Source organism: Passer domesticus, chromosome 10, assembly GCF_036417665.1.
Source record: "Passer domesticus isolate bPasDom1 chromosome 10, bPasDom1.hap1, whole genome shotgun sequence".
NCBI classification, from domain to species: Eukaryota; Metazoa; Chordata; class Aves; order Passeriformes; family Passeridae; genus Passer; species Passer domesticus.
Genome location: NC_087483.1, coordinates 36691853 through 36712870, shown reverse-complemented (window position 1 = coordinate 36712870; position 21018 = coordinate 36691853). Strand labels below are relative to the sequence as shown.

The 21018-nt window shown below is 38.5% G+C and overlaps 1 protein-coding gene across 5 annotated transcripts in view; it reads left to right on the top strand.

Moving 5' to 3' along the window:
* NCKAP5 (NCK associated protein 5) overlaps positions 1 to 21018 on the top strand; it is a 454622-nt gene that overhangs the window by 2259 nt on the left and 431345 nt on the right. For 3 of the 5 annotated variants that reach the window (XM_064435175.1, XM_064435174.1, XM_064435171.1), the window contains exon 2: positions 1820 to 1958. The gene's annotated coding sequence lies outside the window, so the exon portion shown is untranslated. Of the gene's footprint in view, positions 1 to 63; positions 80 to 1819; positions 1959 to 18006; positions 18660 to 21018 lie in introns of those variants that run through there. The other 2 variants (XM_064435169.1, XM_064435176.1) reach the window with 2 other exon arrangements.

Below are 21018 nucleotides of genomic sequence, written 5' to 3'. Positions count from 1 at the left end.
GTGGATAAACGTGACTAGAGCATAGAAGAACTCTGGGATTATTTACAGGCAATACCTCCATAAACCTTTCCCTAGGGAAGTACATGTCGGATGTGTTCCTTTGACTTGTAACACTGTATAACAAAATTACAGCACACGCATAAAATGTAGTTTGCCTTTCATAATAGCAAAATCTGTTATGATGAATTATATATTATTATTACAGGTTATAGACAGAGAAAATATTATAGCTATAGTAATGTTTTTCCTGTGAGGGGGACTACATTCAGCATTCCTGCCTTTGTTGTGGTTCATAGCCCCCGTCTTGTGTCAGGTAGACAGACACAGTGTTACATTGTGTTATATTTGTATTGCCACAGCAATAAAGCACTTGGGATAGGCACTGGAGAGAATCTGCTTTATAACCTGCATCTCCTTCAAAGCCCTGTTGCCTGGTTTCTGGAAGGGCTTCATCCCTCTATGTAGGATTTCTTCCCTTCTTTTATAACCTCCTCATAAGCTCCTCTGAATAAAGGGTTCTTAGCTTTGCAGACATTAAGTGGACTCTTTGGTGGTAGGCTGAGTATTGTATTATTAATGTTGGACATGACTTCAAAACAAGAAAAGGAGGAAAAAAAAAAAAAAAACAAAGAGGAAAAATGAAATTTGAGCCAGAGATTAGATAAAAAAGACCTTCCTGAAAAGTATCTTTGTCTATTCTTTGCTAAACAAAATAATCATGCTTGAGGATTTCAAGATATGCTTTTAAAGTTTTCTGTTTGATGTCTACCTCAGCTTTATTGATGGAATTGAATTTACTGCAAAATGATAACTGCCTCAAACCACTGTGCTAGAGATCAGAAAACTCATGTGTTCTTGTTCAAGAATGTATCTTGCTTTTTTGTTTGATTGCTCTGATTTCTCAGGACCTCATGTATGGTTTTTGAAATGCAGTACAATACAATTCTAAAAAGCTGAAAAAGTATCCAATCTTACTAATATTCTGATCACAAAGTAAAATCTCACACTGTCTGTTCTTAGTCACAATCTGAAGTTGCTGTAGAATAACCTTGGTTTAACTCTGATTAAGTATCAGAAGAGTAGGTGATAGAAAATGTTCCTGTCCTTCCCCATAATCAGACAACTGCCCGTTTTTTTAACATGAGTAAGACTTTGCAGTTAGGATTTAACTGTATCCTTCCCACCAAGGTTTTATGGACAGTAAAATTTCAGATTTTTAAAAGGTATTATAAACTCTGCTCAGCTAAAACAAACAAACAAACAAGAACCTCTGCAAACCCCCATAAATTATTCTTTGAGTCTTGCTTTTGAAAGTTTTATTCAGTTCCCTGTTCATTAAAGTAACAACTGGTCTATACAATTTTCCATCACCAGAGAATATTATTCTATATTCAGACCTGCTCCTTTCCACAGATATTGCAAATATAAATTCTACAAATCTTTCCATTAACTTTGCACTGATTTGTCAAGAATAAAATCTTGGGTTTAGGTACCAAACCAAACATTTCTAATAAGTACTTAGTGTGTCCACTAAGTGTACAAAGGAGCTCCCCATTTGCAGGAAATTATTTGAGATTTCTTTTCAGATATCACACTATCATTTCAGTGCAAAGTGGCATCTAATGGTGAAATCCCACAGGCACAGTATAAACCTGGTCGAGCTGATTCTCCATTGTCTTCTTTCCTTTGCCATAATTAATAAGAGTGGCCATACTGTTCATCCACCTTGCACAGATTTGAATGACAGCTCAAGGTGCCAGGGACACTCTGTGTTCTCATTTGAATGCAAACTGAAATTCCATCATGATTTATTTTACAGACTTCATTGGACCTGGGAGAATTAGAAACTTCCCTGAGGAAACAAGACACAGGCCACTCATGGAGATTTGCCGAAGAGATTGAGCAGCAGATAAATTACTGATGTGTAAAAGGAGAAAGACTAAGAAAGAACAAAAGCAGTAAGAACAGAGTAGAAAATATGGATGAGTTATATGTCTTAGTGTTCACTGTGAAGGTAGTAATTTTCTACATTTTCTCTCCAGTATAATTTTTATGAAGCTATTGAAGTAAAATGAGCAGTACCAGGGCTTGGTGGTATTTGTCCAAGGGTTTTAAAGGAACTCAGGTAGGAAATTTCTGAGTGGTTGTATTTGTTGCGTTGTCTAATCAACCTCTTTTTGTAATTGTCAGAAGCATGAAATTCAGAAAGGTCTTAGTGGTAACTCTGAAAATTAGGAATGGATGGCTTAGTCTGTCTTCTGCCCTGGTGAATCTGCAGAAAATGTACTTAGGCTGCCTATAGATAGCATGTGTATAACAGGTAAATATCTATCTGTGATCCTCTTCTGTAGAGGTAAACAATGAGCTCTCAGGATGTTTTTTCATTTGAAGGAACCAGTAAGCACCTCTCTGATCTGCACAGTGGTCTCTATTCAGATATCAGTAAAGTTTTTCACAAAACCATGAGCAAATACTGTAGTTAAAGGAATGAAATCTCCTTGGGATGTTTTAAAATACTTCAAAAATAGTAGAAAATATAAAACCAGAAATAGGAATATGGAATCACTTCTTGCTGTGGAGGAAATTTGGAGTTTCTCAGGACCTTGTTTTGCTACCCTGCTTTTCAGCATATTTGTAAATGGTCTGGGAAGGGGAGGAATATTGAGGTGACAGTTGCAGATGTTATAAAATTGCTGAGGATAATAAAATCTAAATCTGATTGCAAATTGTTGCAAAAGGATACTGGGGTGCTACGTGACAGGGAAATGAAACAGCAGATATAATTTAGTGTTGGTAGTACTTTGCATGATAAATGCAAAATTGCACTAGAAGTGAAAAGTGCCTGCCTATATAACCAATTGATATTACTAATCAGAAATGAGATTGTGAAAATACTTCAAAGAGTCTCTGAAAATAGCAGCTCAATGTTCAGCAGTGATCAAAAAAACACAGAGCTGGAAATTATTAAGAAAGGATTTGTGAACAAAACAAAACATTCCTTTGTCTGTATAGATCCATTGTACATTCAGATCTGAATCTGTCAATAAAGCAATAAAGGATGCTAGGAGTGATCAGAGATTTTGAATTACATCATATACAAAGAGATGAAGCTGACTAGAGATTAGAGAAGGGGGCAATTTGGGAAGGAGTGATAAAGTTTGACTAAAACAAGATTATGAAATCATAGATCACAAATGGATGAACAGGGCAGGATTGTTTAGTGTTTGACACAGAAAAAAACCCTGGGGCATCCAATGAAGTTTTGAATAGTGGATTTCAAAGAGATAAAGTTAAATACTCAGCCAGGCAAAATCTAAGTTAAATTGTAGACTCTACAGGGTTTCCTGAAAGCCAAAAGTGTAAACGAATGCAAGAAGTAGTTGCACAATTTAAGCATGAGAGGTCCTTTAGCAGCTGTTAAATAGATAACAACATTTAAGAAGCCTCTAAGTCTGACTGATAGGAAGATGGCAAAATATTTCCTGAGAGGAACCATTCTGTATTTGTCCTGTTTCCTACACTGCTCTCCTAAGTGTCTCCTCACGTTCTTCCTTTGAGATGCTGAGCAGTTGGTCCTTCATCTGACTCAGTGCAGCTCTTACAGTGTCTTCATTCCTTCCTTTCAGTGTCTAACTCAAGAAACAAACTAAACAGGACATATTGCCTCTTCTTAATGGTGAAAATCAACCTCTCCAAGGCACAGAAGAGCTCCAGCTCAAGAAGGCCTAACTATGTACAGATTCAGTAAATTTTTCTGGCTTTTGTAGGTTCCTGTGCAGCTCCTGGCATATTTGAACAGTGAACTTGAATGACTTCAATACAACAGCTCTAAAAATATTCTGAAGTATTACTCTGCTTTGTCTCTGATGAAAAAAGAATGTGTATATATATATATATATCTATTTCTCCACATATTCACAAATTCTTTACCCCAGTATAACCCCAGGCATTTGAGGCTGTTCTGCATCTCACAGAGCTGTGTCTCATAGACAAAATCTGGAAAATCTTGGTAGTGAAAAGTCAAATTCCTTGGTTTTAGCCCATGCATGTCCTTAGTGTTACAGTGTGGTTGTGATCAGTGTAACAGTGCTGAATTTGGAATACAAAGTATCTGGTGGATCTCTGCTACATTATTACCGGTGTAAGAGAGGGTCAATGCCAGAAGAAACTGATGAACTTCTTTTTCATTCTTAATGTATCTGTTTTTCTTTGTTACTTGATATCCAAAGCAGATAGCAGGAGTGAGATAATCCGTATTTTTGAATCTGGTTTTGCAGTTTTAACTATGATATCAGCTGTGATTTCAGCATTAGGCCTATGCTTTGAGCCACATCACAACTAGGAAATACAGTATCTCCTACAAATCTCCAGAACTTCTGACGGACTTCACAATCTGGGTATTATTGTTGTACATACCTGTAGTTGTTCTTAAGTGACCCTTGATTGCTCTTTTTTTGTTTCTCTAAAACTTATGAATTTGAAGCTCAAAAGGATGTACAGGCTCAGAAATGTTCCTTATCTTTACTCTTCATTATCACTAAATGCATTATCACCCAAGGGTGAAGATAACAGGTCACATAGGCAATCGCTGAAATTGGCATTTTTTCTCTCTCAAGTGGCCAGGTGATATTTCACTCACAGAAACTGTTAAACCAGAGTGTTAACATCAGATTTTTTTTATTTCCTGTCTACTTAATAGAGAACTGTTGCTCCTATCTTGGCAATTAATGTTTGAAAGTGGGAGGCATTTGATTTATAAAAGACATGAAACTGAGTCTGCTTTATAAAGCCAAAAGGGAATAATTATAAAACTTCAGGAAAATGGAAACTGTTTTCAGCAGTTTATGGACTGTGACAAGACTCTCTTGCTTCAATGGGCAGTAGTTAGATACAAACTCAAACTGTGAGATTTACATCATTACTTTTGAATACTCTTTCGTCCTCAGCCCCTCAAATGGAGGAAATCTTATATAGGATATTGATTCACATATTTTCCAACACAATGAAATTATTTGCAGTAGGACTTGTCTGTTGTTTACAAGGTAGGCAAAAGAAATTGGATTTTTGACTGTAGAATTACCACATAGAAGAGCTTACTTGTGGGCTTCCAGCTGGTTACCCAGATCTAGAAGGTCCCCTTTTATCTAATTTAAAAATTGAAAAGGTTGATACTATTGTGGTCAGTGAATTACAGGCTCATGCATATTTATATTGTTGTTTGGGTTTATTTATAAAGAAAAAACTCAGGCTGGCTAGGGTCTGAACAATATGAGCATGTGTTTGCATTATTTGGTTATAAATGACAGTTTTGGTGGGATTTTCATTGCTAAATAATAAATGAATTTTTTAGGTTATTATCAATGATGTCTCCTTGGAAGGGATGTAAAGCATCAAATGGAAAATGTTAATGGGATTTAAGTGAGAATTTTTTAGGTGCTTGCAGTTGTCTGGAGCTGCTGGTATTTTTGTAGCTGTGGTCCACCAAGTTTGCACAAGAAGGACTGTGTGTACAAACTTTCAAGCACTGCAAGAGTCACAGAGCAATGCTCATCCCTCTGGAATTTCAGTGACCTCTAAATCTTTTCATGTCGTTACTGAACACTCTTGGGACAGTTTGTACACTTTAATTGTATTTCTATATGAAAAATCTGCTAGAAATTAGGCTGATACTTTGCTTTGGAATTCAGGTGTTCTGTGGATTGTCCAAACACTGAAATAATCCTGTATATTTTTCTCCCTCTCTTTATCATTGTTATAAAACACCCAACCAAACAAAACCAAACAAACCCAATCTCAAGAATATTCAAGAGGACAGTCTCCAAATCCATTTCTCACATCACTCTAGCCTTTGAGCCATACCAGTCCCTGTGGATAGGAATAATTTAGAAATATTTGGTTACCCCTGGAGGTACATCCCAATGTGAAGCAGATGCAGTCAAACTCTGAGTTTCCTAGTACAACTGAGAGCCTGGAATTGTAATGTATTCCTAATTAGGTCCCTTGTTTCAAATGACTTTCCTCTCTGGTTTCCTTACACATCCCAAAATATAATTCTCATAGGTAATTGTATCTCCTTAGACATATATGTCTAACAAGTATGAGATGCAGGAAAAGATTGTGTGTCTTCAAACGTGTAGAGCTGAATATTGACCAGTTTTATAGCTGAGATACTGTTTCAGCTGCTAAGTCTCTTTTATTATTGGCTGTTACAGAAGGGTGTTTGCACAAAAGCTTTCAGTGCAGCTTCTCCAGCCCAGGCTGGAGAGGTGTGAAACTGAGAGTTTCAAGTTTGAACCCAGTGACCCTTGGCAGCCTCACATTTGCACATGGTAGAGTTCCCAAAGGGAATCATTTAGGTCTTAATAAGCAGGAAAAAGTGTCTGTCTAAGGCTGGCAGTGGATTACCATTAACACATTGCAGGTAATCACATGATATGTTTTTAGGTTGCCTATGTAGTTTAGGAGACTAGCAGGGATTTAGGATATACCTGCAGTTGAAGAAAATCTGACTAAATAACATACAAATTAGTGTTTGAAGACTTGTTTTTAAAAGTTCTTAGGAGCTAGGGTTATTGACTAGTGACAAAGGCAAATATTCAATCAGAAGATCCAGTGCTGAAAGAAATGTCATCTTTCTGTATGTATTACAGGGAGGTAGATCAATGAGTTATGGGGTGCTAGCAGGAAAGCAGGTATTTCTCATATGCTGGTTAATTGACCATAAGTCATTGCCTAAAAATACTGCAGTTTGAGTTACATCAATCTGTCAGACAGGTAGATGAAATGTTAACTTTAATACATCTAATCCTGCTGAGCTGGGGTGGTGAAGGAGGGGTGGCACCAACAGTGGTGCAATTACCAGGCCCATCCTATGAGCTCAGACAGGTGCAAGTGCAAATCATTGTGGCAGTCATAAGGCAAGGTTCAAACTGGCTCTTCCTTCAGGAAGGAAGGTCAAATTTTGGATAAAAATAAGGGTTTGAAAGAATGGAAATATGACTACTCATTATGAAAAAGGATATCTGAACTCACAGTCCTCAGCCATCTCAATGATTTTTGCAAAGCTAGAGGGAGCTCAGATGGTTTGATGATCTCTGTGGGATATTCTGCATAATCTGCTGTCATTTACAGAAAATAATTACAAAGTAGACTGGAAATCACATAAACTGAGTTATTCTGAGCTCAGCAGATTGTTGAGCAGTAGGTCCAGAAATGCTAGAATCACAGGATAATGGGATTATAGGCTTTGATTAATTTCCATAAAACACCACTGCACAATGATGCAGTTTTGGACTGTGCTTTTCAGGGGAGATGACATGCAAAATATCACCAGGACATATGAATAAAAGCAGCATCTTCTCATGAGTGATTTTTACCATTAAAGGCTATTATTCAGAATTTACTGTAGGAGACCTGATAAATCCAGGCCACGAACTACATGACTGTTCCAAATGGCCCTTTAAGAGATCATCTTAAAATTTGCTTTGTCTTCTTCACTAGTCATGTGTGAATCTGAATTCATTGAGCAGCTTGCATATAAAACTTCAACAAGGTTAATGCCGTGGATTCCCTCTTTTTCTCTCTGTTTCAGTTCTTATTTTCAAATCACAGTTTTATTGCTAACCTTGCTTTTTAGTCTTCTTCTTCTTCTTTGGCCAAATTACATTTTGAGCCTATTAGCTGTGACAGAGTCTTGTTGAATATCAATCACAGGGGGAGGGAGTCTGTCATGCACAGCATAGGAAACTGTTGAAGAGAAGATAGCATCTTTCACTTCTAGGTATAGGCTGATTGGGGAAGTGAAAAAGAAATGTTGCTCATACGGGTACCATTGCATAATCGCTTATCACGTTGTGAGGGTTTGCACCTTCCTCTGAGATACAGTAAAGACAGACTACCAGGCTTTGATGGCCCAGTAGTCTGATTTGCCATGACAACTCTTTATGTTCTGATATATGTGACTTGTCAGTGTCTATACTGGGAAGATAAAAAATTAAGTTATTGGTGAGTGAAGAGTAAAGTACGTGGAAAGAGATTTCTAAGCAAACAGTTTTCAGTTGTCAGTGTGCAGCGAACCACTGATGTGGAAATGAGGCAATATATGGCAGCAATCTAGGTAAAACAATTTACTGTAACAACTAGAGTTCAAATATTTAGCTTTACTTAATTATCTGAGAAAGCACTGCTTTATGAAATAAAGATAAGGCAGAATTTTTAGGGACATAAAACTGAAACTGGGAGACTGTTTGGGCTTAGAGACAATCACAGACTGGTTGCAGTTATGCAAATGGTAAGAATTTCTCAGGACTTCATATAAAAATATTTAGAATTTAGAAAAATTGATTGGCAAGCCCTCAATAATGCATTTCCTGAGACAATAATAAAGATATGCATGGAAGGTGATCATGTAGATGATGTCTAGTGGGCATGGGCATGGGCTCTATATAAGAGCTCTTAAGGGTCTTTGTAATTGAAATGTAATTGCATAAATGTATGCATAGATGACTTGTTTACTTGAAGAGCTGAGCTCTGTGACATCCTGAGTGCTATAAAGTCCTGTCAGCTCTTAGAACAGAGTTTTTCAAGGGTTCTAAATGCTAAGCAAAACAAAAGACATTGATGTTGTAGCTGATTTTACTTTTGAAATGATCCATTTTTGTTATAAACAGAACAAAATAAATTCAGCATCAAATGTGCATCAGGTACCACATAAGGACTGGTAGTTCCTGCTAACTACATATTTTAGGTGGAATGAGGAAACAACAGAAACAACTGCCTGAAAAACACTGTAAATGCAAGGAATGATGGATGGTAAGTTGTATTTAGGGCACTGCTTTGGTACCCATTCTTTAGAGCCTAGAAAGGTTTTAATTTGTCTCAAGGGGTTTTCATCAGATGCCTTCTTCTTGATGTGACAGTCTGCTGTTTCCTTTGGCATTGTGGTTGATTGAGTCAAACAGTTCATGCTACATCCTGTTATGTTGTCCAGCCATGGCTTCAGAGGCTTCACAAACACAGCACCTCCGGTCCTGGAAAGGCTGAGTATGGAAAAAAACTGCTCAAGAGGAGCATTTGGTTTTAACTTGTTCTAGCAGACACTTGGCTTGATTAAGAAAAAAAATTACCTCCCTTCTATCATAGAGGATATGATCATGTTCCTTACAGGGAACTGCATTTAAAATGATAGTAAAGAAGGCAGTTTTTAAATATTTATTTTTAAATGAATATTTTATACATTATAAATGCTCTAGGTACATGAATAATATAAACAAGTGCTATCTGGTTCATTTTATCCTTTCTAGATTTCCCCTATCGTTTAAATAATAATAAAAAAATCTTTTAATCTTTAGATCCTTTTTATTCTTCTTAATGTTTTGTGTCTTTTTACAAAGATACAGTCAAGCTCCTGTTAAAGAAGTAAATGTGTGTAGCAATAACATAGTAAATGTTATTGACTGGATTAATTGTTTGGGGATGATTTTACAATAATGGGACTCAATGCTTAACTTTTCCACAGATATAATGTGTATGACCTTTGGCAAGTCAGTTGGGCATGATCTAGCAAAAAGTTAGACATTTATGCTATTAGAAACTAACATTTATTTACTTTAAGGTGCATCAAGGTGCATATTGCACTGTGCCTCTGTTTCTCTTTTCCTCTTACTTTTTTTAGTTCAGACAATAAAAGACCAAAAGACCTCAGCGTGTCTCAACCATATCTAGCACAACAGAGTTCCTGGTCCCTGCTGATTCCAAGGAAATGCTCTTACACATCCTGCTCACTGCACTCCAGCTGACCCTAATGGAAGTGTTTGCATGAATAATTTGAGCTCTTTTTATATAATCACATAGGAAAATTGTATTGCCCTGGGGAAAAAGAATGGGCTCTCCTTTCCTTGCAGGATACACATTCTTCATTGTGGTAGGTTTGATCTCTCAGTGTAGCCTTCTACTCTCTGACCTCAGTGTCATAAAGCTTCCTTTTTATTGTTGGGTTTTCTTTAACTTGTTCCCAGATGTCTGATGCAATCAATGGTAATAAAAGAAATTAGACAAAGAAATTTAGAATTCTATTAGGAGCCACAGAAATGATTCACTAAGCTGCCAATTGATTTAAATAGTAATTTGCCAAAAGACATTTAATGGACTGTTTGAAAAGTAAAATCAGCTACAGCAGTTGTTTTTGGTTGTTTTTCCTGTCTCATTATCTCAACAAATACATTGTAATAGTGCTTTCCTGTATTATGGATGTACATGCAGTTCAGACCTCTGAAACCTTTAAAGCATCAATTACTAATGAATGACTGTAAATGCTAGTTGGGTATGTAGCATAAAATACTATAGATGTGCTATGGAGTATTTTTGTAAACATAAAACCAGAAGAAAAATCAAGAAGTACAAACCAGTTTGAAGTTCAAGTAAAATGACAGCTGTTCTGAATTGTGGGTGAAATTTTCACCATTCTTGTTTATAAATCTGAATTCTGTGAGTGGTTTCTGTGGTTTTTAACTCCATATGCTAAATGTGTCACTAAAAACATGCCTTAATTTGATGCAGTCTAATTCTACATCAAGGGTTTATCCCAGTCAGAAGTGCCTATTAGAAAAAAATCATTATGCACTTGCACACATGCATGTTTATTTATATATATTTATGCCTTAGGAGCAACAGTGAGACAGCGAGACGTGTGAAATTAGACTAGGTGAGAACAAGAAACAAATTCTTTACACCTTAGCAAATAATTTGCATTTGTGCACCAGCATTCCAGTTTGTGCCTTTCTCTTGGACCTCTCTGTAGCAGAGTCTATAATAAGACGGGTAGTTAATTGCAGGAACATTGCATCATTCTCTTAAAGTGTAATAAGTGAATAGATACCTTGCCAGAGATAGCAGCAGCAAGCCCTCTGCCTCTGTGTATAAAGATGTATGAGCTGGAATTTTGCTTTCCCTGGTAATTTTGTTTAAAAATGAATCTAATTCTAGGATTTTGCTAATGAGTCAGTTATGTACATATCAGAAAGCAATGATGCAGTTATATCTTCAGTGTTACAGTTTGGATCAAACCCTTAGCTGCTGTTTATTTGATATCCAAATTTTTTCCCCCTTCTCCCCAGCTCTGGCACAAACTAAGATCTGAAACACCACCCTGAGCTCCTAGAAGTGCTCTAATATCACACCTTTGTCATATGGGCTTTCTCAATGAGTAGCCTTGTTGGCAATATAAAAAGAAGTATTTGTCTTGTGAAAGATTTCTCCCAAGCTATGATCAATCTAGGAACTCTGCTGGATCCATGGATGTTAATGGTTCCATTAGGCCCAGCATTTATGTCCTAGTGTCCCTGCAGATCATTGTCTGTCATGTTTTTTTAAACCAAGCAACCTCTCTTTCAAATATAGAAGATTAAATTTTGCTTGACAGCCCAATTTTTTTTCTCTTCCTATGTTTCTGAGACTAATGCTTGACCATTGTGAATTTTCCAAAACGTACTTTTGATTTATAGAAGTCCTTCAGTTAATTAAACCCTAACAACTTTCATGTTTTTCCTTCACACAGTGGCAGCATCAATCTGCTGTTCCTGCAAATATCCCCAAAATATAACCTAGAATGGCAACTTCTCAAAAAAGCAAGAAACGTGAAAGTGCATGTAGCTTCTTCTCTGTAGTTTGAAAGCTTTGGCTTTGGAGGTGCACTGGGTCTGGCTGCGACTGAGTTAATTTTCCTCCTAGCAGCTCAGAGGGTGCTGTGTTCTGGGTCTGTGACTGGAGCAGTGCTGGTGACACACCAGAGTTTGGCTGCTGAGCAGTCCTTGCAGAGGTGCAAGGCTTTCCCTTTTTCCTGCTCTGCTTCCTCAGTGACTAGGCTGGGGGGTACAAGAAATTGAGAAGGGAACAAGCAGGACAGCTGACCCAAAAGGGCTAGAGAGCTATTCCATGCCAGATAACATCATGCACAACAATGCTCCCAAACTACAGGAAGGGGGGGGCTTTTGGGGATGTGGCCACTGCTCAGAGACTGCTGAGCATTGGGGTACTTGAAGGAAGTGGTGAGTGGGGGCCTTTGCAAAACTTGTTCTGGGTTTTTTCTTCTACTTCCTTTCACTTATTAAACTGACTTTAATTTATCTGTATCTGTAAGTTTTCTCACTTCTGTTGTCCCTAATCTCTCCTCTGTCCTGCTGCCAGGGTGATGAGCAAGTGGCTGTGTGGTGCAGCTGCTGGATGTGGTCAACCCACCACAAGAAGGAATTGGGGAGGAAAGGCCCGGGGAAGAAAAAGAGAGCCCACATCATTACAACACTTTAGACTCTGTCTGGTGTGTGGAAATACCCATGTGTCTAGTCTATCATGATAAGACATTAGAAGCTCTTGCTTGACTCTGTTACTGTATGGTTTACCTGATGAACTTAAGAAATCTTATTGTGCAGGAAACTACCATATTTGTGGTTTGGGTATCCTGTGAGAAGCAATTACATCTTATAGTAAGAAAAGTATGTGAAGGTCATAGCTGGAGACCAGGAAGAGGCTTGGGTAAAAAACATGTTATAAATACATGAAATGCTGTATTGGCTAATTTAAAAATTGGTATTAGTTTAAAAATTATAAACAGATTTGTTGTGTGCCTTGAAGTATCACATTTGGTATTGAAAGGTTATGCTGAACAGGGAATTATAATACTCAAGAAGAAACAATAGTGAACATGCTCAGTTGAGGAAGTAACTGATTTTATTTTGTATTTTTGCTTAGAACTATGGGATAAAAAATACCCCAAAGATAGAAAAAACTGGATTTCCCAATGGGACCTGCAAAAATATGAGGAAGAGCTAAACTACCTCACTTATAGAATTGGATTTCAATTTAGTAATATAAAGTGCAAAGTCCTGATTTAGGTAGATAAACAGAAAAATATTTGCTGTCAACTGAAGATTTCCTGTTCAAAATTCAGTAGTAGAGAATACTCAAATGAAACAGACCTGACTGTATGATGCAGCCCTGAAAAATACCAATCTTTGCTGAGAAAGTAGAGATGAGGGGAAGGATCCATCCAGTAAGATCGAGACATAATAATATATACTGTTCTTACTATGTGCAGGTGCTTCTGTTTGAGAAGGACTAATTAGTGCTGGAATGTAAGCCAGAAAAGAGGCAAACAGTCCAGGATGAAGTCTTTTTAATCATAAGAAAGCAGGAGTAAAATAACTTAGTTTGTTTGACTTATCAATGGAAAGGCTTAAAGGAAATGCAATTGCTGCATACAGAGGTATTGGCTGAAAAACACCAGAGAGGCAAAACAACCATTTATCTAAAAGAAAAATCTGGCATAAAACCAAATTGGGACACAACTACATTTAGGCAGGAAATGATTGCTAAATGCCAGATGTTTGAATTTCTACATTGTCATTCCAGGAAGAGTAATGCTAGTAAAAATACCTCTCCCCTCAGATAGTTTTGAGGATGTTCTTCTATCAGCTTATGAGGGCGATTGTGTGACACAGCTGGCTGATAGCAGGGACTGAATTGATCAATTTAGGAAGTCCATTCTAGCATGTTGCTGTATGTATTGGTTGTTTCTTCTGGGTGCCAGGAGCAGGAAGCACAGTGTGTGAGGTGTATGCAGGTAGTACTCACTCTCTGAGAGCTGTCATGTTGTCAACACTATCTGTAATGAAACTCACTCACCACTCAGAAGGCTCTGAAATGGCAATTGCAATTGTTACAACTCATTCAATTTTCCACTGCTGGGAAGTGTGCCTTACCTTACCTTTTAGCCTGATCAACTGACTTAAATGAAGTGTCATTTCTTTTTGAGTTTTTCCATTTTTCTGGCCCATCAGATGATTTGAGAGTCTGAGACAGAGTGTGTGAAGCCCATATGACCAGGAAGCCATGGCATCTTTTCCATGAAGTGCTTTAGCCAGGCTTTCCCTTGGAAGGCAGGGTCCCTCTTAGAAAGCACAGCACAAGTGCACAAGGAACATTTTTCCTTTTTATGTAACACACTCTTCCCTGAAGCACCACTGCCTACTAATGTTCCCAAAGCCACACCCTCTTAAATACACCAAGAGGGATTTACCTAAAAATACTAACAGTCCAAGGTGATTTAGCACAAATATTCTTGATTTACTCTATTAAGCCTGTTTACTAAGTTCAGTTATTTTTGTGAATGACTTTCAAAGGGCAGCTGATGTGAGGCATCTTTAGCATGAGAGACAGGCTGCCAGAACTGACTGAGTGTCTGGGCTAAGTTCTTAGTAAAGCAATGCTTTGAATATCCTTAGGAACTGTCAGTAGCACTTTAAAAATCCTGAGGAATGTTTTTCTCATCAGTTGTGTGGAGGAATCACAGAAAACTTATGCATAGGCAAGCAAATTATATTGTCTCAGTTCTTTCCTCTCTCTCCAAAATTAGCACAGAAGAGTTCTATGTCCTAAAGTGGTTTAAAAAACGTGGAGCATATATTTTAGAGATATGGAAGATATTGTCTTTGTAGGTGCTTGTCATGAGAAGCTACAATTTTTTCATCTGCTGGTTTTCCCTACCAAGCAATCCCTGTGATAAGAGCAATTTCAGTCTCTATTTAAATTAATGTCTCGTCCATTGGGGTAACTTGCTCATTAGGTTAAGCTGCTAACAGCAAATTTTCTTGAGTGAAGGGAGAGAAGTTTTTCTTTTTAAATAACTAGATTGATTTAACCAAGTGGCGTAATTTGGTTAAGGGGAGAAAGAACAGGTAACACATGCATAGACCAAAGAATTTATTTAAAATACTATCAGTGGCTGTAGTCAGGAAGCACTGCTGAACAGACAAAAAAAATTGACTTGCAAATAGGCTTTTGGGAGGTTATAACTCAAGTTGCATGTATTATTCAGGTAGTAATAAAGCCTGGAATCTCCATTTGGAGATAAATATTTAATTGTCCAAGCCACTGCACAGGTAAAATACGTGGGGAGGGGTGCACTCACCCAAACACTACTTTCCCAACAACCATTTTCCCAATTTAATGAGAAAACATGTGCAAGAAAGAAACATGGGACTGCACGATAACAATGAGCACTTTGAAATCATTGTTAAACTTTCTGAAGACACAGTGGTAGCTTTGCAATCTTAGTTTCTATACTTTGCCACTCCATATGTCCTGTTAGTGAGTCATGCCTTTATTTTACAGGAACTAAACAAAATCTACCTCAAAGGATGAGCAGGTGGAAGCATGAAGGGAGCTTTCAGGCTCTCATTTGCAGAATTCCTGTTCCTTTTACGTCACATTTGTTAGACAATCAAAGTCCACATATATTGTCTTTGATTTAGTTCAATATTTAGCATCCATTAAGGTTGGTTATCTTTTTTTCAGAATTTTTGTAATGGGGAGCAGCTGATACAGAACCAGAGGTGCAGGGACCCTGCAGAGTCTGATTCACCTGCTCATATCCTGCTCTCTCAGTGACTTGCATGGATATTCTGCTAAGAACAGACACTGAGATAATCTGGCAAGCAAATAATTTAATCACTATCATTCATTTTCTGGTTGCTGAATGTTTAAGGGACAGGTGAAAAATAAGGATGAAAGGAGGGAAAAGCTCTCTTTTTGCCTCCTGGTTTTTATTCCTTTCAGCTGCTGTTGCAAGCACCTTATTATTTAGAGTAGCCAGTAGGGACCTGTAATTTAGTAGACATGACAATGGATCATAGATAATCTACATAAACAACATAAGGCATCACTGACAGTACAGTCATCTGTTATTTTTATCAGTTAATTCAAGAAAAATTATGATGAAGTAGAACACTCTCAAAGTTTTCACAGGAGAGGCATGTCAATGACCAATTTTTCACCCACCAGCTATTTCTCTTGGTGGATTTTGACAATAGTTTTATGTCTAAATTTGAGAATACAAACACTAGTAAAACACAGAAGCTATGTCCTCCTTCTCATCAGTCTGTGGGCACAGACCAGGTGAGCTCCTGAATTATTTACATTTGAATAACCAAGACTGCAACCCCTGTGTGTTTTGGTGGCAGTGGTGGAGCCTGGGGAAGGGTGAGTGCAGCTCACAGTACAGTGTGAGGTTAATGAACATCTTCTGTTGAATGTTTAGGATGCAGGAATTATGGGACAGGAGAACAAAATCCTCTCTTGATTGTTTCACTTAAGTGTTTTTCTGGGGCACTTAGCACATTGGAAAATACAAACCACAATACAAGAAATAAGTGCTATAAATAAATCCCTGGAGGAAAATTTTACTGCCATTGTCAGCAAATAGGGCCATTATCCATAAATGGAGGAAGCAACTGGAGAATGCATGGGTGAAATAATTTGTGGTTATTTAATTTTAGCACCTTGTATGCCTATCTGTCCCCAATCTTTGCTATGATAATTGCAGGGAGCTATCATGAATGGATCATTGATTACCATATATGACTGAAAGCAGCCAGGCTAGGGAGGAATATTAAACATTGATCACTTGTATCTCACTGTTTGATGGCACTGCATCATAATAAGAAAAAAGTGTGGGGATTTTTCCCCTTAAAACAAGACAAAAAGATGTTTGATACAAAGGCATGGTATCAATTACTCATTGCATGGTATCTTTGTAAGTTCCCATTGCAAGAACTCTTGCTTCCATCTCTGTGGTACAGGGTTGGCAGTTGCTAATGCAGTCTTGCAGATAAGAAGCAATTTTGTGCTTTCTAATTTATTCTTTTTGGGAAGGGGTATAACCACGTATCTTCAAGAAGTTTATTTTGCTGTGCTGGTGGCTCACCCAATGCTGCTAATTGTTCTGTTTACTAAAACATCTCTTGCCTCAGCATCTGTGAGCTGCTGCCACCGACTGGGATCATGAAATAAACTGGGGTGATAACATCAGACTTTTGTTGCTTCTAATTTGGCTCATGTGTACTTACAAATGTCCTATGACTGTATACCTACTCACAGCTGTAACACTTGTTTTCAGCTGTATCAGGAAAGCTGGTTTAAGTAGGATTGGCATAAAACCTTCTGGATACAGCCTTTTGAACCTATTTGCAAGGTTTTTGCCTTTAACAAACAACAGAGAAAACAACTTCCAAGTGCTCGACCATCTGTTGACTTCAGAAATGAGCTAAGTAATAGTGATGACTTTTCTGTTATATGTTTTGGAACCAAAGATAAATTGCTTTTCTTTTTCTTTCCTTATTATTATTATTTTAAATGTCAAGTAATTTCTAATACCTGTATTTTGGATTTGAGCACATGTCAAGGGACACTTCTAATGGTCATTTCAGCTGTGTCTAGAAAAGGGCACAGAGATTGGCAAAGGGGGTGATGGGTGCAGGGGGGGGAAAGAGCAAGATTACAGTGTCACTATTCTGGTCTAAAAATCTCCAGTCACTGACTATTTCTTGTCTGCCTCTCCTGGTAAATGTCACTGTGCAGACACTGATCAGACAGTCGAATGCTTAGGAGTTTATTTTGAGTTAATGGGCTGGTGGAAGTTGAGACTGTGCAACATGATAAAGAAAAATATTTTTCTCTGCAGAAGTATAAATTTTCACAATGTAGCTGCACCCTAGGAAAAGAGGAGGTGAAGTGAACTCAATTTATGGGAAACCCCTATACACTGTCACCAGGAACAAGGAGGGAAAAGAAAACAAGAGCAACTCTTATTTGGAGAAGTGTGTTTTGATGTACCTTCTGTATCACAATGACTGTAGCTCAATAAAGAATTGATTACATCATGCATTTGAAAAGGAAACCCTAGAGACTAGACATATATTTTCTGGCTAAATGTCCCAAAACACTGTTGATAAGGAACTTGGAAAAATATTCTATATACATCCCATCATGTAGGTACACAGTTTGTGATAATTGGGAGTGGGGCTGGCCCAGCCTCATCCCCAGTGGGCACAGCTGTGAGCAGCAGGTGAGCAGCACTGACAGCAGTGAGCCCTGGAGTGCCCAGGGGCACTGACCAACCACAAAGGGAGCAGAGGGCACACAGGGGCAGTGCATGAACATGAGGGGTATAAAAGGTTCGGCTAAAGAACAGGAAGGACCAACACTTGAAGCCTTCTGAAGCAGTGGTACTGTGTGTGGGTTGAAGCCCTCTGAAATTGTATGATGATACTTTGTGTGTTGTGGCTGTCTCAACTGTGACCTATGCATCCTGAAGGCAATGAAATATCAATGAGGATAACACAGTAGGAAGTGCAGCCTGAAAGGAGAAAGAACCTTTCATTCAAAGCCTGTGAGATCACTTCACTATTTATATTCAGCCATTCCCAGAAAACAGACTGAAAGAAGAATCAAATAGAGTTTTATGACTTCATAACTTTTACAAGTCTCTTTAAAGTGCTTCATTATTATTCACTCTTCAAAGGCAGTCAGTGGCATTACAGAACATTAAAGGAGCAGTCTGGAATAAGCAGGCTTTGAGAGCCAATTACTAGAAAGTGAGACTACAAAATGCATTTATCTGTTACCTTATCAAGACTGGATAAAGATTGATTTGGAGAGGAGTGTCTGCCTTCACAACATTCACTGCTGATAAATCACCTGTCAGAAGTCCTTGGGGAATGTACATGTGACTAAAATTAGTGCACACATCGCAGTACAAACAAAGTCCATGGCTCAGCTTGGTGAAAACCAGTGTCCTTATCATTGCTACATCTTCAGCATAAGTCAGGGTAAGTAATATCTGCCTCCATATCCTGTAGTTCCAGGTTGCTCTTGAATGCTGTAGTCTCTGAATAATGTCTTGTGATTTACTCAGCACAAGAACACCCTAAGAGGACTGAGGAGAAATAGGATATCTTCCTATTTCTCCCCTTCTCAGGGCCAAAGCTCTTCTTGAAAAATTAATGTGGGCTATGATTTATCTTTCAGGTTTTAATAATTTAATTTTGTGTATGCTTACTGTGATGTCTAAGGTTTCCATTAAATATGTATTTATATTCCCCACACCCCTCCCTTTGTTGCCCCTTGTTATAGAAGTGTTTGTGTCTGGGAAGCAGGGATTGGTCAGTATTGTGGGAGTTGTTCTTGTCATTGAGTGGACTTATTTAAAGGAGAGCTTGTCTTGCTCTCTTCTCTAAAGATGCCTGGACTCTGAAATCATCCAGTTTCCTTTGCAATATTCATAGATCCTTTTTGCAGACCATGGTCTATCCTTAGCTCTCACGTATGTCACCCTGACCTCTGAGATCTCTATTATAAGTCAGCCAAGTGTAATATCTTTAAAGGAAAGTTTTTAATAGAAAGATGGGCGAGGTAAGACTATGTGTGCATGTGCATGTATATGATGTGGGAGATAAGGATCAAAGGAATCAAGTGATGTCTGGTCTCCATTAGGAAAAGCAAGCTCTGCATGACTCAGGAGGTACCTTCCAACCCTTCCTATACTCCTAGTTTGAGTGGCAGTTCATATTGCAGTCCTTTTATAAAAACAAACATTAGCTTAAAGTGATGAATTTTTTAGCACTAACAGCAATTATAGTAGTTGTTCTGTCAAGAGCCTTTGCTGCAGGAAGAGTTGGTATATGCAATTTGCTGACAAATGGATTGACTGAAGCAAAAAAACCCCAACTTGTTGGGAAGAGAGAATATGTGACCTAGACTTTTATATAGTCAGGCTACTAACAGCCCCTGGTGTGTGCCAGTGGGACAGGGAAGGAAGGAACAAGATGAGATGGGCCCCAGTGAGTACTGGTAGCAAAGCCAGCTGCTGGGCTGTGGGGTGTAAGCTCCTGGAGAAATTCTGCCCTGAGGTTCAGAGCTAAGGCCTTTGGAATGCTTCTAGGTGAGCATGGCTCAGCTTGTGACCTGTGAAATGCTTTCATCTGGCTCACCACTGCTTCCCTGGAGCCGACAGGGAGCAGCTGAGGCAGGAGGAGCAGCCCACAGGGCTGAATCAGCCCCAGGCCTGCCACAGGGACAGGCACTGGAGTGTTGTGGCTGCTGCTAAGGACGGGGGGCTGCCAAGGGTGACCCCGAGTCTCTGGGTGAGGCTGTGGCAGGAACAGGATGGTGCTTCTGGTGATCACTGCTTGGAGGGCTGGGAAGGGATTGCCCTGGGGTGGGAGTGGGTTTTGTGGAGCTCAGGGACAGACATGGCTGCAGGTAGGTAAGTGGGAAGAAGAATCTGCATTCCCAGAGCCTTAAGCTGGCCACAGAAGAGCTGAAGGCTGGAATGCTCCCTCCGGCATCCTGCCAAATGTGCCTGAAGAGCCAATGTCTTTTTCCTCCTCTTTCTTTCATCATATGGTCTTGCCAGACCAATTATCTCAAGGAAAGAGGAGCTCTAGGAGGTAAGTCTTGAATGAACTATGACTTCATAGGACCATTTATTAAGAGACAGCAGTGGATGCTGCCCCTCTGCACAAATTGTATGAAATCAGTGGGAATCTAGGGTTTGACTCTGTAGGATTGATTTTCTGTGCTTATTACTTTACCACAATGTAGCCAGGTGAGGAGACTCAGCTGCCAGAATAGTTTCTGCGAGGAAGAATCTACATGACTTAGAGACAACTCTTGTTTGGTTTCTGAGTCTTTTTTATTCTGTTTTGCTCTGCATGTACTTGCTAAATGCTGGACTGTAATTGTAATGGGAGACTGTCACACTGGTACAGGAATTTCAGAGATTCACTGCAGATTTACTGAAGTTCTTGTGGACACAGTGCACATCCAGAAGAAATTGATTAAGGTAGACAATAAAAGTTGTTCATTAAAAGTATCAATCCAAGACATGAATAGAAATTTCTCTTCCATTTGCAGGTTTGGTTGGAAAACTGAAATTGCTGAAAAATATTTTTCTCTCCTTAACAACAGCAATTTTTTCATGTGTCCTGGCTCTTTCACGTGCTTATTTGGATTTTTCCCCCTTAATATTCCCCAAATATTTCTAAACATTTGAACAAAGGTTTTGATTGGAGGCAAGTTTCAGTAATAGCTCTGTATATTATGAACAGCAGCACAAGAATTAGTCACATGAAAAATGCAAAGCTCTCCATCTATTTAGACATTAGACTTATTTACCAAGTCAGTACT